Source organism: Humulus lupulus, chromosome 8 (assembly GCF_963169125.1).
Source record: "Humulus lupulus chromosome 8, drHumLupu1.1, whole genome shotgun sequence".
Classification (NCBI taxonomy): domain Eukaryota; kingdom Viridiplantae; phylum Streptophyta; class Magnoliopsida; order Rosales; family Cannabaceae; genus Humulus; species Humulus lupulus.
The window spans coordinates 146,114,590-146,127,110 of NC_084800.1; the positions used below are offsets into that span (position 1 = coordinate 146,114,590).

General features: G+C 35.5%; 1 long non-coding RNA gene across 1 annotated transcript; it reads right to left on the reverse strand.

Moving 5' to 3' along the window:
* Window positions 1-3,831: 3,831 nt before the first annotated feature.
* Window positions 3,832-5,683, reverse strand: LOC133794405 (uncharacterized). Its single transcript, XR_009875198.1, has 4 exons — window positions 5,486-5,683; window positions 5,331-5,405; window positions 4,801-4,862; window positions 3,832-4,083 (listed from the first exon to the last, which is right to left on the reverse strand). It is a non-coding gene; the product is annotated as an uncharacterized LOC133794405 (long non-coding RNA).
* Window positions 5,684-12,521: the final 6,838 nt, after the last annotated feature.

The window sequence follows — 12,521 nt, forward strand, 5'->3', positions numbered from 1 at the left end:
GGGCAAATTAGTGTTTTGAATTATCAAAGGATCTGCTCAGAAGTCACTTAGAATTAAGGGAGAGGAAAGTAAAAACATCTCAAACCCTCTCATCTCTCTCTCATGGTTCTTCTATCTCTAGGAGCTTAGGAATAATTTTCTGAAGTTCAAAGGAATGCTTGGGGAAATTCTATGGGGAAACCTTGAGGAATTGAAGTGTCAACCCAGGGAAATTTAGCTAGGGAGATTGAGGATTTTAAGCACAAGACTAGAAGGAAGAAAGCTGGTGGGGGATTCAATTACAATTGAGGTAAGTTTTTCATCACTTATTATGTTAAGGAATTCTGGTATTTGTGTGGGATTAGACTAAGTTTTGAGTACTAAAATAGCTAAGTGTTTAGTGGTTATTTTTACTTAATTAGAGTATTGATTCTAGTATAATTATTAGGAATTTAATGTTTAAAGTATGTGATTTAATCCTGAACTCGTAGCTGGGTTTAGTTCTTATCGGGAAGTTTATTGGGTTTGAATTCTGGGAAAATTGGATGGGAGAAACATGGGAAAACCCAGAATTTCTAGACTCGAAAGAGCGCGCTGCGACCTAGCTCTAGGGCGTCACGATGCGGGTGGCCATTTTGGCCTGGGATGCTCTCTGAGATGGGGGCACGCCGTGACCCACTAAGCCAAGTCGCGGCCTACCTCCCCTTTGGCTTGGGTACTTGCTCTCTAACCTGGAGGCAAGTCGCGACCCACTAGGCCAAGTCGCTACCCGCCTAAGGATTTTAGCCCTAGAATTGGTAAGGCTCAGGGGTTTGAACCTAGGCTCTCGGGACAATTTCTACTACCCGGTTTAGTAGAAATTGAGGCCCCGAAGGCTTGTTTCTGTCTCCTAAGTATTTATTTGGATTGGAAGTTAACAATTACCCATTAGACACTATGACTAGGTTTATTTCCAAGGCTTGGGGCTGAGGATCGTGCTCGGAACCATTCCCTTATCTCCTCTTAGAATTAATGGTAAGAAAATTGCACCCTTGTGTGGTTGTGTTGGGACTGAGATTCCATGTATTTTAATACAAATGCTTAATGATTGTGATATGCCATGTGAGCATGAAATAAACGTACTAAGAGAGCTGGGGCTGATAATTTGTGCACAGGACATGGCTCGGCCACTATGAGATGGGGTCAGCTAGATAAACACTGGACTCGACCTAAGCGGGCGGGAGTCAGTGGGTTAAACAGAGGGTGCGGCCTAAGGGCGTTGACCCTGATTTTTGTGTATTGATTGAGATAAAATTTTGAATATAGATGGTTATTGTTGTTAGCTTGATGATATAGCTCGTTGAATATCTGATTACCTATCTTGTGAATTATTTGATTATCATTATTGATTATGTTATGTTGTTATGGTTTTCTTGTTGGGCCTCGGCTCACAGGTGCTATGTGGTGTAGGCCAAGGTAAGGGTAAGATGGATCAACCATGAGTTCGAAAGCTCTGGGGACAAGGTGTACACTATCAGCTGCTCGTTCGCCATGGCCAAGGGATGGTACAGGGACAGAAACCTAAAATGTGTATTTTTCCATTAGAGTGGCCTTTGATTGTATATAACTGTTTTTTGGAAGTTTGTAAATTTGTCCTTTAAACCTTGTTTTTGGGATCCCATGTGCTAAAAAATTATTTTAATGAAAATTGTCTATTTATGATCAAAATCTTTTAACCCTAACTTGATTATGACTTTAGGATCACATCTTTATTCTAATGACTTGATTAGCAAGTCTTTCACTATTTTCAACACACGATGTAACGGTCTTGGTTATCCAGGGCGTTACAGATCATATTTACTTTCCAAATACTTTATATCTTTTCAAAGTGTAATATTATTGTTTTTTTTTTATTTCTTTCAATATTATTGAATGGTGGGAACCCAATAACTAATTTAATTTCACTTGAAAAACTTAATGGTGATAATTTTATAACATGCAAATCAAATATGAGTCTAATGTTCATCTGTGAGAACCTTAAATTTGTCCTAACTGGGGAATGTCTTGAAGAGCACGCTGCCAATGCCCCGAAGAATATTCAGGACAAATATGATGCTTGGATTCAATCTAACAATAAGGCTAAGTGTTACATGCTTGTGAGCATGAATGATGTTCTTAGAACAAAGCTTGAACACCATGGAAATTGCTTTTGAGAAAATAGAATCTCTGCAGCCCATATTTGGGCAACAATCTTATCAAAGTAGACATGAGGCTACTAGAACCTACATGACTACTAAGATGTAGAAAGGTGTTTCTTTGTGCGAACATGTCTTGAGCATGATTAATGTGATGCATGAAGCAGAAATACATGTGGTCGTCATTGATGAGCGTACACAAGTAAACATAATACTTGAATCGCTCACTCCTGCTGCTTTGCATTCACAACAAACTATATTATGAATAAGTTGGAGTTCAACATGACCGAGCTATTGAATGAATTGCAGACATTTGAGTCTCTTAACGAAACCATAACCAAAGAAACTGAGGAGTGTGGTAGAGGAGAAACCTTCATCCTCTGAGGATAAAAAAAAGATGAGAAGAAGATGAATGACAAGGACAAAGGTAAGGGCAAGAAGTCTAAGAAAGGCAAGAAAGCACCAAAGGATAAGGAGACAAGAATGAGAATAACTCCAAAAAGAAACCAAAGGGAAAGTGTTTCCACTGTAGAGTTCAATGCCACTGAAAGAGAAACTGTAAAAAGTAGCTCGATGAGCTGAAAAAAGAAAGGTAAATTTGATTTGCTTGTACTTGAAGCTTGAATAGTTGAAGACGATATTTCTGTAACGACTCGGATTTTCAAGACTCGATAATGCGGAAATATAAATGTTTTCATTTAACAAAATGTCTCAAAAACCCGTATATAAAAAAAAAAAATTTAAAAAGTCGTATGGTCATACTTAACATTTAGTTACAAACATGTTTTATAAAGATTAGAGTGAGCCTAGTTTAGGAAAATTACACAACATTTCCGAAAATAAAAAGGCTTCCCAAAAGGTCGGTCCACATGTACATTTGCAAGGAAGACTCCAGCGCTCACTGCTCTGCCTTGCCCTTGCTCTTACCTACAACATGAAACAACTAGGTAAGCGAAAACGCTTAGTAAGATCAACTTTCAAACAAGCATGTAGAGAATTAGGGTTCCGGACCCATCGGGACCCTACACAATCAATTTCAAGAACGCTAAAGCGTCCTGGCAAACTTATGGTCATGCCTGATAACCAATGATAAATCAATTCATAACTAGATAAAAATCCTGCACTCAGAAAATCCCAGAACAAGCAGATATATTATATCACAACTATATCTTACCAACAATTATATCCCTGCACTCAGAAAATCCCAGAGCAAGCAGATATATTATATCACAACTATATCTTATCAACAAATATATCCCTGCACCCAGAAAATCCCAGAGCAAGCAGATATATTATATCACATCATAATTCGAGACCAACGCTCGACAATTTCCAACAATTCATGCGTAACGCGCCCTCCAACATAATTGCTAATCTGTAAAAGAGAACCGAGTCCCCACACTAAGATCTAGCCAATAAATATTCTCATCAAGGGTAACTATCGTGTTACCTAGGGCATCGCTACTTATTCAAGAGTGTAATCTAATTTACACGGTTTTACGGAGACTTCTATGTTAATCAGTGGTGCTGGTGAGCAGTTGCCCCTAGGGTGTTCAGCCTCACTCAATCTTGGCAATCCCTAGTGTAACACCCTCACTTATTTTAGTTAAAACCATATTTGAGGTGTTACGTTTTAAAACTATATCATAATTTATTTCTGCGGAAGTCTGGACATATATATATATATATTTTTTTAAACTTGAAAACTTATTTCACATTATTTACATTAAACATAAAGTGTGTCTCAAACATATTATACATAAGTATTAAATAACCCAATTTATTTTCAAAACATAACTTCACACTTTATTACAAACATCTCACTGATAACTGAAATAACCCACAAAAGGTCGATGTGTTCATATGTACAAATCAGGGTCAGGACCATGCTTCAGTTCTCCTCATATCATTCACATATTTCTTTCTCTACCTGCAACACAAGACAACTGTGAGCCTAAAGCTCAGTAAGCAAAGTAATGCATGCAATGCTAATGATTACCCAATATCAATGGTCATACACAACTTCTTTTTAAATTTTGGGCCCCTTAATATTGTGCACACTGTTTGAATTGGTCAATGCCTGCAGGGCTTGTTACACATATAATACAAAATCCCATGGGTTCTCCTCCGGCTAGCCATCACCACAGTAGGGCACATTAAAAACCTTATTCCATCGTTGCCCCGTCGGGCTCAAGAGTTAAGGCGGCCACACACTATGGTGTCAATACATATAACAATAACTCATATGGAGGAGAAATAAAACGGAAACATGGCAAACAATATTATTGGTTCACTAAAACCTAGCCCAAATTATTGGGCAGCCACTATAAGCCTACTATAGGCCTCCGTTTACACTTATTAACACTTTCATTCACCTTTTCAAAACAGTGGCACTGAACTTAAACTTCTTATAACAACTTTCTTTTATGTTGCACAAAACTTGCAAAGGCATCATATAATTAATCATCATAATATCATGCATGGTCTTATATCATATAATAATTTACCATATCACTATTATGCCATGCATACAAATTTATGATGAAGTGTCACTGTATGTTAATACCACTTACTCACAAAATATTCATATAATGCATACTTTCACATAACACATAATTCTTGTGTTGTAGTTGAGTACTTTACTTACCTTTTGTCCAAAATATAGTTCACCGTGTAACAAGTGGTGTCTTAGGTATTGATGTGCTTATCCTGACAATGGCATGGATTTCTCATCATAATGAAGGCAGTAAGACATTGAACTCTCATTTAAAAATACCCATAAAACATCATATCAAATTTCATATCAAAATCATGCCTAAAATGCCTTAAACCACCTAGATCGAGCGTTAGATTTATCTTAGACACTTAGAGAAATTTTGAAAAAGTTTCCCCTTAATTTTAGCTATCCTCAAATATCAAAATAAACTAATAATCAACATCAAATAGCCTGCCATAACCATATATCCCAAATACCAACATGATTCATCATAAAGTTATCATATACCGATTTTGATAAAATTCTTATCTCCTAGATCATCACCCAAATTAAATGAGTCTCCACATATATTCAAACATTTATAAACATATATACTCTCTTATAAACTCAATCAAATAACCAAAAATCATCTTGTACTCCAAGAACCCCAAAAACCTCATAAAACACAAAATTTCACTTACCGAGCAACTTTTCGGCGAAAACAATCTCTTCAAGCTTTTCTAAACCTCAAACCACTTGGAAACCCCAAGAAATATCTTAAAAAGGATAAAACACCATATATAAGCTCTCAGAAAAATTCAAAAACATAGTTTAACTTCCAAGTACAAGAACTTACCATAAAAAGGTTAGAACTAAGCTTAATCTACTTCTTTGGCTTTGCTTTCACTTGGATCTCCTTAGAATTTCTTCAAACCAGCCAAGAAATGGTTTTTGGTTTTCTTTTCTCTCTGTTTTTCAGAATAATGGTCGTGCAAAGTGATAAGGTTGATGAAAATTCCTTATTTTCAATGATTTAGCCTTATTGTATCAAAATTTGACACCTTTCATCTCATCATTTCACCTTTTGACTTATGAAAACTTTATCACTTCAATAATTTCGACTTAATCATCTGCTAGGCCTATTATCCTTATGTGTAAACCACTCACACCAAACCTTAGGTCCATATGACTACATACCCAATAGTTATGCTTACCCGATCGAGCGTAGCGCACTTATGCTAAGCTCGTTTTGACTTTGCATCAATACCACTGATTATGTATACCTCCCATCAAGAATTGATCTAATGGTTCTAAAACCATTTTTACATCATCAATGAGACCTTAATCATACCTCGATTATATTTGGTAAATCCATAAATACTCAATTTTACACCGAAATACTAGTAATCGACATTGTACTATTTTTCACTACTTAACCTATTTTGCCTTCTATATCTCACTTTCATCACTTAATTCCATGCCTTGTCCATATTTTTCATACTTTCTTATATCTTGAGCACATCAAACACCCATGAAAGACAACTCAAATGCCACAAGGTTAATAATATTGAGCATACATATAGACATCACATACACAACTTTTATACTTATACATGAAAACACTTATAAGAATATGCATATGCTCAAATTATACATATTGTATGATATGTAATGCAATGCAATCATGTGATTATTGGCTACATTATATCAAAATAATGTGGGTGCTACACCTAGTATCTCTAGGCACTCTCACGGAATGGCCAATATTCACGGCTGCTATCCGGGAATAACTTATCAGAGCACTTGCTCGGATTCTAACCGTCCAATGATTAAGTAAGCATGAGGGCCCCTAGGTCCCATTTATCTTGGTGCCCCTAGGTTTAACCAGCTTATCCTCATCTCATGGCCACTCGTCGCGGTAATGAACCGGACATAAATAAAATCAAGCAGTGTGACGGGGATCAACCGTCTAGGATATGACGGACTTCTACCGTTCATATTTTCTAAATCAGCACTCACTAGACTAACGTCTCTAAGCAACTTTCTATGACAGCCTATGTATATGCATGTATCCCTATACTAACATACAAGACAATAATCATTTCATGTTGCAGCCATACAATATAAGTTGACTTACTTGGAGTCCTTAGCGCTCAGCAGGTTTTCACCCTCCAACGTTCAGTCCAGTTACGCTTAGCCAATACTGTAGTTATCCATACAGTATACTCGGATTAATTATGGCACTAATAATTCATTATTATTATTTTGGGCAGTTTTGTCATTTTAATAAAAGTCATTTGTAAGGATTTATTATCCTTATTTGGTTTTAAACCTATTAAGGAAAGTCATACAAAATATTCGAGACTAGACCCTAAGTCTCGGGGAGACCTATCCTAAGGTCTCGATACCTAGGCTCGGGTATCACAATGGTATTTCCCACAATCCGCTAAAAATCTTATTCTTTCAAGGTATCGCTATTAACCCGCACTTTCGACTAGTCGGTTAAAATATGTATGATTTTAGCCGGTATTATATCCAGAAAATACAAATAAATTCCTTAATTATTTTTAAAGAAAATAAACTCTTTAAATTTTCCTTTTATTTTTCTTAAGGTTTTAATATCTAAAAACCGTTTTAAGAAAATTGCCTAATTTGTCTTAATTAGGAAAACCGTTATAAATTTCTCATCTTGACTAATTAATTTTCCAAAAGCAATTAATCAATTTTTACTTACTAGAAAAATAATTCATTTAATTATTTTATCAAAATATAAGGTTTTAAACCCTCTTTTAATTTATTAACTATTAATAAATTAAATCTCTTATTTTTAAAAAGAATAAAAACTCTTTAATAAAAATAATTCATTTAAACTCAAAGGGGTAATTTTAGTGAAAATATGATTTCAAGACTTACCAATTTATATCTTGAAATAAGCAAAATTTTACTTTTTACTTTATGTTCCAAAATCTCATTTTTACACTTAAGTGTGAAAAACCCAATTTTCACATTTTTAACTACATACTTCGTTAGTTCATAACTTGAAATTTACTTACCCAATTGTTACCGAAATTTCCCAATTCCATTTTTGTTATGCCATTTAGGTCTTTGTAAAATCTTATGTCAAAATGAGCATTTTTTATTGGTGAAATCATTTTCCAAAAATGAGGTAAAAATGACCTTATTTTCAAGTCCTTATTTTTTCCAAACTTTGACAGTTAATAACTTTCAAACCGTTTAATATTTTCTTACCAAATTTTACAGTGGACTAATAGGTTATTCCAGAAATATGTCCACAAAATTTTAGAAAAAACTGGGTTCATTTTCCCAATACAGTGGCTGTCCAAACTTGGTTCCGAAAATGAGAATACGAAAAAAACAGTTTTTTACCTAAACTTTGAAATAGCATAACTTACTCATTTCTAAACATTTTTTAGTGTTTCAAAAGCTCAATTTTATGTAATCAATCTCAACAACATAACAGTAGAATTTAATTTTACAAAAACAATATACAGTGGCTACTTGACCCCTTGGAAGTCACAGCTTAAAACATGTTTTGTTTTAGGGTATCCTACAAAACCCTTGGGGGTTTTGGTTCCCATTTTCAAAAATCAATACACATGCATCATAAAAATTATTAAACAACTACCATAACCTTATTACATCATCAACAAGAAACTCTAAGAATTAGATATACAAAATAATGCTTAAAACTAAAAACCCTACAACAAAATCATCAAAAGTAAACTTTTTACCTCTTTGGTGTTCTTGCTTAAGGTTTGGACCTTCCTATAAGCTTTGACTCCTTCAAAACCTTTCAAAAACCCTAACCAACTTCCCCCAACAACATAGTTAATTAGCTATTTGAAACTCTAAGCTTAAAACTTTACAAAAGCCTAGATTAGTGAAGGTTTACCTTAGGGAAAATACTTCCTAGACCAAGACTTTGCCTCCAAGTTTTCCTTGGTGTTCTTGGGCTTGAAAAATGGAGAGAACACTTTGAGAGGTCTTCAAAAATCAGATGAGTGAATGTGAGAGAGTGGTGTGGTCGGTTGGGGAGGGATGGAAGAGTTATATACTATCTAATTTATCTCAAAAACACTCAAGTGTTTTCCTCCCACTTGCCCACTTGACTTGACTTAGTTAAAATGAGATTTATCTTTATTAAGTTGGGTTCACACCACCTAAAACACCACATGGCCGGCCAACCCTTGCTATATATAATCATTTCATTTTTTTTTTTTTTTAATAAAGGTTAAAAAAGGTTTCATAAGAAGAAAAGTCCAAATTGGCTTTTGACACCTTTTTCACTCTTATTAAGTTTTAATCACCAAACTTAACATTAATTAATTAAATTAAATGTCTCTCACATTTAATTTAATTAATCACATAATAAAATTTAACCTAAGGTCCATTCATGGAATAAAATTCCCCATTTCGGTAAAATTAGGCGTTTAATACAAAATGCCCTAAAATTTCCATTTTCTTTTAGATTTATTATTTTTTACCAAACTTTAACTCTTATGAATGTATTTTATGCCCAAAATATAATTGCCATGATTTTTCGTTTTATTTTCCGAGATTTTTACCCGATCAGGGTTTTTGTGTCGGTCCAGGACCAAAAGTCTTATCTTGACTTTTAAAATCACAAAATTCATATTTTGTCTAGCAATAACTCATGGAATACTTACAAACAAAATATAATACTATTTAAAATAATATTCTTAACCCGGGGGAAAAATCCCGACCCGAGTCGTTTAAAGGTACCCGAAAATGCAGGACGTTACAATTTCATCCTGGGTTTTAGATTTAGGAGCCACTAACCATGTTTGTTCTTCTATGCAGATACTTGAGTCATCAAGGGAACTTCCTGATGGCGGATGTGACTATGTGAGTTGGAAGTGGTACGCTCATTTCAGCGATAGTTATGGGATCAGTTTGTTTATATTTCGGGAACAATTATCTTATTTTGAATAATGCTTATTTTATTCCTGGATTTTCTAGAAACTTAATTTCTTTATTTATGTGCATGATCAATTTTTTTATATTTCTTTTAATAATAATGCAAATGTTATTTCTCAGTGAAGCTTGTACATAGCGTTGTCTATGGTCCAATCAGTGTACAAGCGAGAGGTGGCTATGTGTAATGCCCTGGATAGCCAAGACCATTACACTATGTATTTTAAATAGTGCTAGACTCACTAATTGAGTCATTTGGCTATAAATGTGCAACTAAACGTGATTAACGACTTAGGGTTATAAATTTTGGACAAAAGGAATAGTCTTTTTATTAAAACGTTAAGTGCGTACATGAGATCCCAAAATAAATGTTGACTGGGTCATTTACAATTACTAAGGAATAATTACAACTCAAAAATTACAAACAGTCGACCTGTTGATCACGATTTTGGCCAACTGCGAGTAGACGCAAAAACGACAATAAACCTTGAATAGAAAGTAAATAACACAAGTAATTTTTATAGTGGTTCAGCCCCAATTTGTTGGTGATAGCCTAATCCACTTAGAGTTGTGATATATTTAGCCTATATTTAAAATTAGATGAACCTTAGTCAACTGAGTTTCTCAAGTGTAAGTAGGAAAATACAATGTTTCTCTCTCTGAACTCTCAGAAAATGCTCCCAGAATGCCCTAAGTAATGGTCCCAAAGTCTCCAAACTAGAGTGTTTTCTTTCAATCCCCAGATCCCTCTAAATGATGCCATGAGCCCTTTATTTATAGGCTCATGGATTGTACATGAGAAATATCCCATTTGACGGGGTCCTTGGTTGTTCCAACCAACTTTAATTAATATGTTGACCCTGATTTTGGGCAACTGACACGGAGTCAAAGTACGCTTGACGTGGATGAATGCGTTGAAAAGAATGTAATGACGAAAAGAATAAGAACACGATATTTTATAGTGGTTCGGCCCCAGGATCTGGTAATAACCTACGTCCACTTAGATTGTTATTGATGTGAGATCAAAGGAGTGATCAAAGAACTAGGGTTCAATGAGTTTCACTAACCTTTGCAGAACAATACAATATGAGTGATATGATAACTCTGATCTCAAGCGATTTAGAAGTCAGAAAGGAAAAAGATCCTCTTCCCTGAGCCCTCTTCTTCTATTTATAAGCTCGGGGTAGATTTACATTGATTTATTACAGATATTATTTCCTAAATACCCGGATACTTAGGAAATCATGGGAGAGAATTTCGGATTCCATCATAACTGCCTAAGATTTCCTCCGCGTGTTATGTGCATACAACCAGACTGGTCGTGTGAAGAGACCGACTGCATAATGCTGAATATCTTCCTGGTTAATAGTCGAACACAGGTTTTGCCAGGTGTTAGCCGCGTGCAATTAATTCCTGCCATGTCATTCACTTCTCATTTTTGGGATAACATAATAAAATATAAATAAATTCAAATTACAACAATATAGCTATTACTTCGGGATATCTGAGAGATTCCTGGGGCAGTTACGAGTCATTCGGGTTGAAGTTGTTATTGAGGCATATTGAAGAGTCACTAGATGATTTACTCCCGAGATTCTGATCCGTCATGTCGACCAAATCCATTCCCCGAAGTGACTGGTCGGCGAAGACACCTTACTGGTCGGCCAAGGCATATCACTGGTCGACCATGGCATATCACTGGTCGGGCAAAGCACATCACTGATCGGCCATGGCATATCACTGGTCGGCCAAAGCACATCAGTGATCAGTCAACGCATATCATTGGTCAGGCAAATCACTTCTGGCCATGTAAATTTACTTCCTGACCAGTAATGTCACAACTTCACAGTCAACTTCCAACCTTTTCACTTCTTTAAATAACACATTTATTGACTATTAATGTGTCATTTACTGACCATGCATTGCCACTTGTCTATCTGATTGCCACGTCATTGAACAAAAATTTTGGGGATACCATTTGCCCCCAAAGTTTATTATATGATTTTCTCATATGATAAACTTTTCCTGCTCCTCGCAAGGATCTGCACTAAATTTAATAATTACTGTGTCCTAAAATTCCAAAACTGACTTTTGGAATTTTCTCGCCTTTTGCAAATAAAGCTATAATTAAATTTTTCAGCCATGAAAATGGCAGTTACTCGTTTCCAATCATGGGAGAGAGAATACCAAGAGTCTTCAGGGTAAGTGGGAGTTTCCCTTTCTCTCCTTTAAATAGACCCATGGATGCCCACTACTCATAAGCAAGAATTTCATCATCAACAACACTCTTCCTTTCTCTTGGCCAAAACCTCCATAAATTTCCAAGGCACTTCAACTTGTCCAAGCAAATCCAAGCTTTCTCAAGAAATTAAAGGCTCTTCAATACGTTTAGGTAAGCTTCTCCTTCTTCATCTTTATCTTTAAGCTTTTTAAACTTAAAAAATCTATACAAAAAACTTGTTAGAATACACGCATGCCGAAATCCCCTTTGAAATATATCCTTGGATTTTTTATGATAAATCTTTGTAGAATAGAGACTTTATGGCTAATATAGTATAGTTTACGCTTTGGGTTAGTCAATTTTTCCTCCAATTTCATGAAATTTTGAAAGAAAAATGATTTCCCATTACACATTGTAATTTTGGGTTCATAGGTTTAAGAGAAGCATATTATATTTTCTTGAGACTTGTTTGAACTCTTGGAATTCCTCTTTTTGAACATGTTTGCATACTCCAAGATTAAGAAAATATGTTTGTACATCATGCTATGCTCTTTACCTTTAGCCCATCAAACGTGTTCCTTTTGCCATACCTAGCCAATCGGACCATTGCTTGGTACTCGGGTGTTTTGTTTCCCAGTTGCTCGGACACACATCCTTGCTCCTCGGACACACCCCAGCACCTCTAACACGCCAGCTCCTCAGACACGCCCAGCCC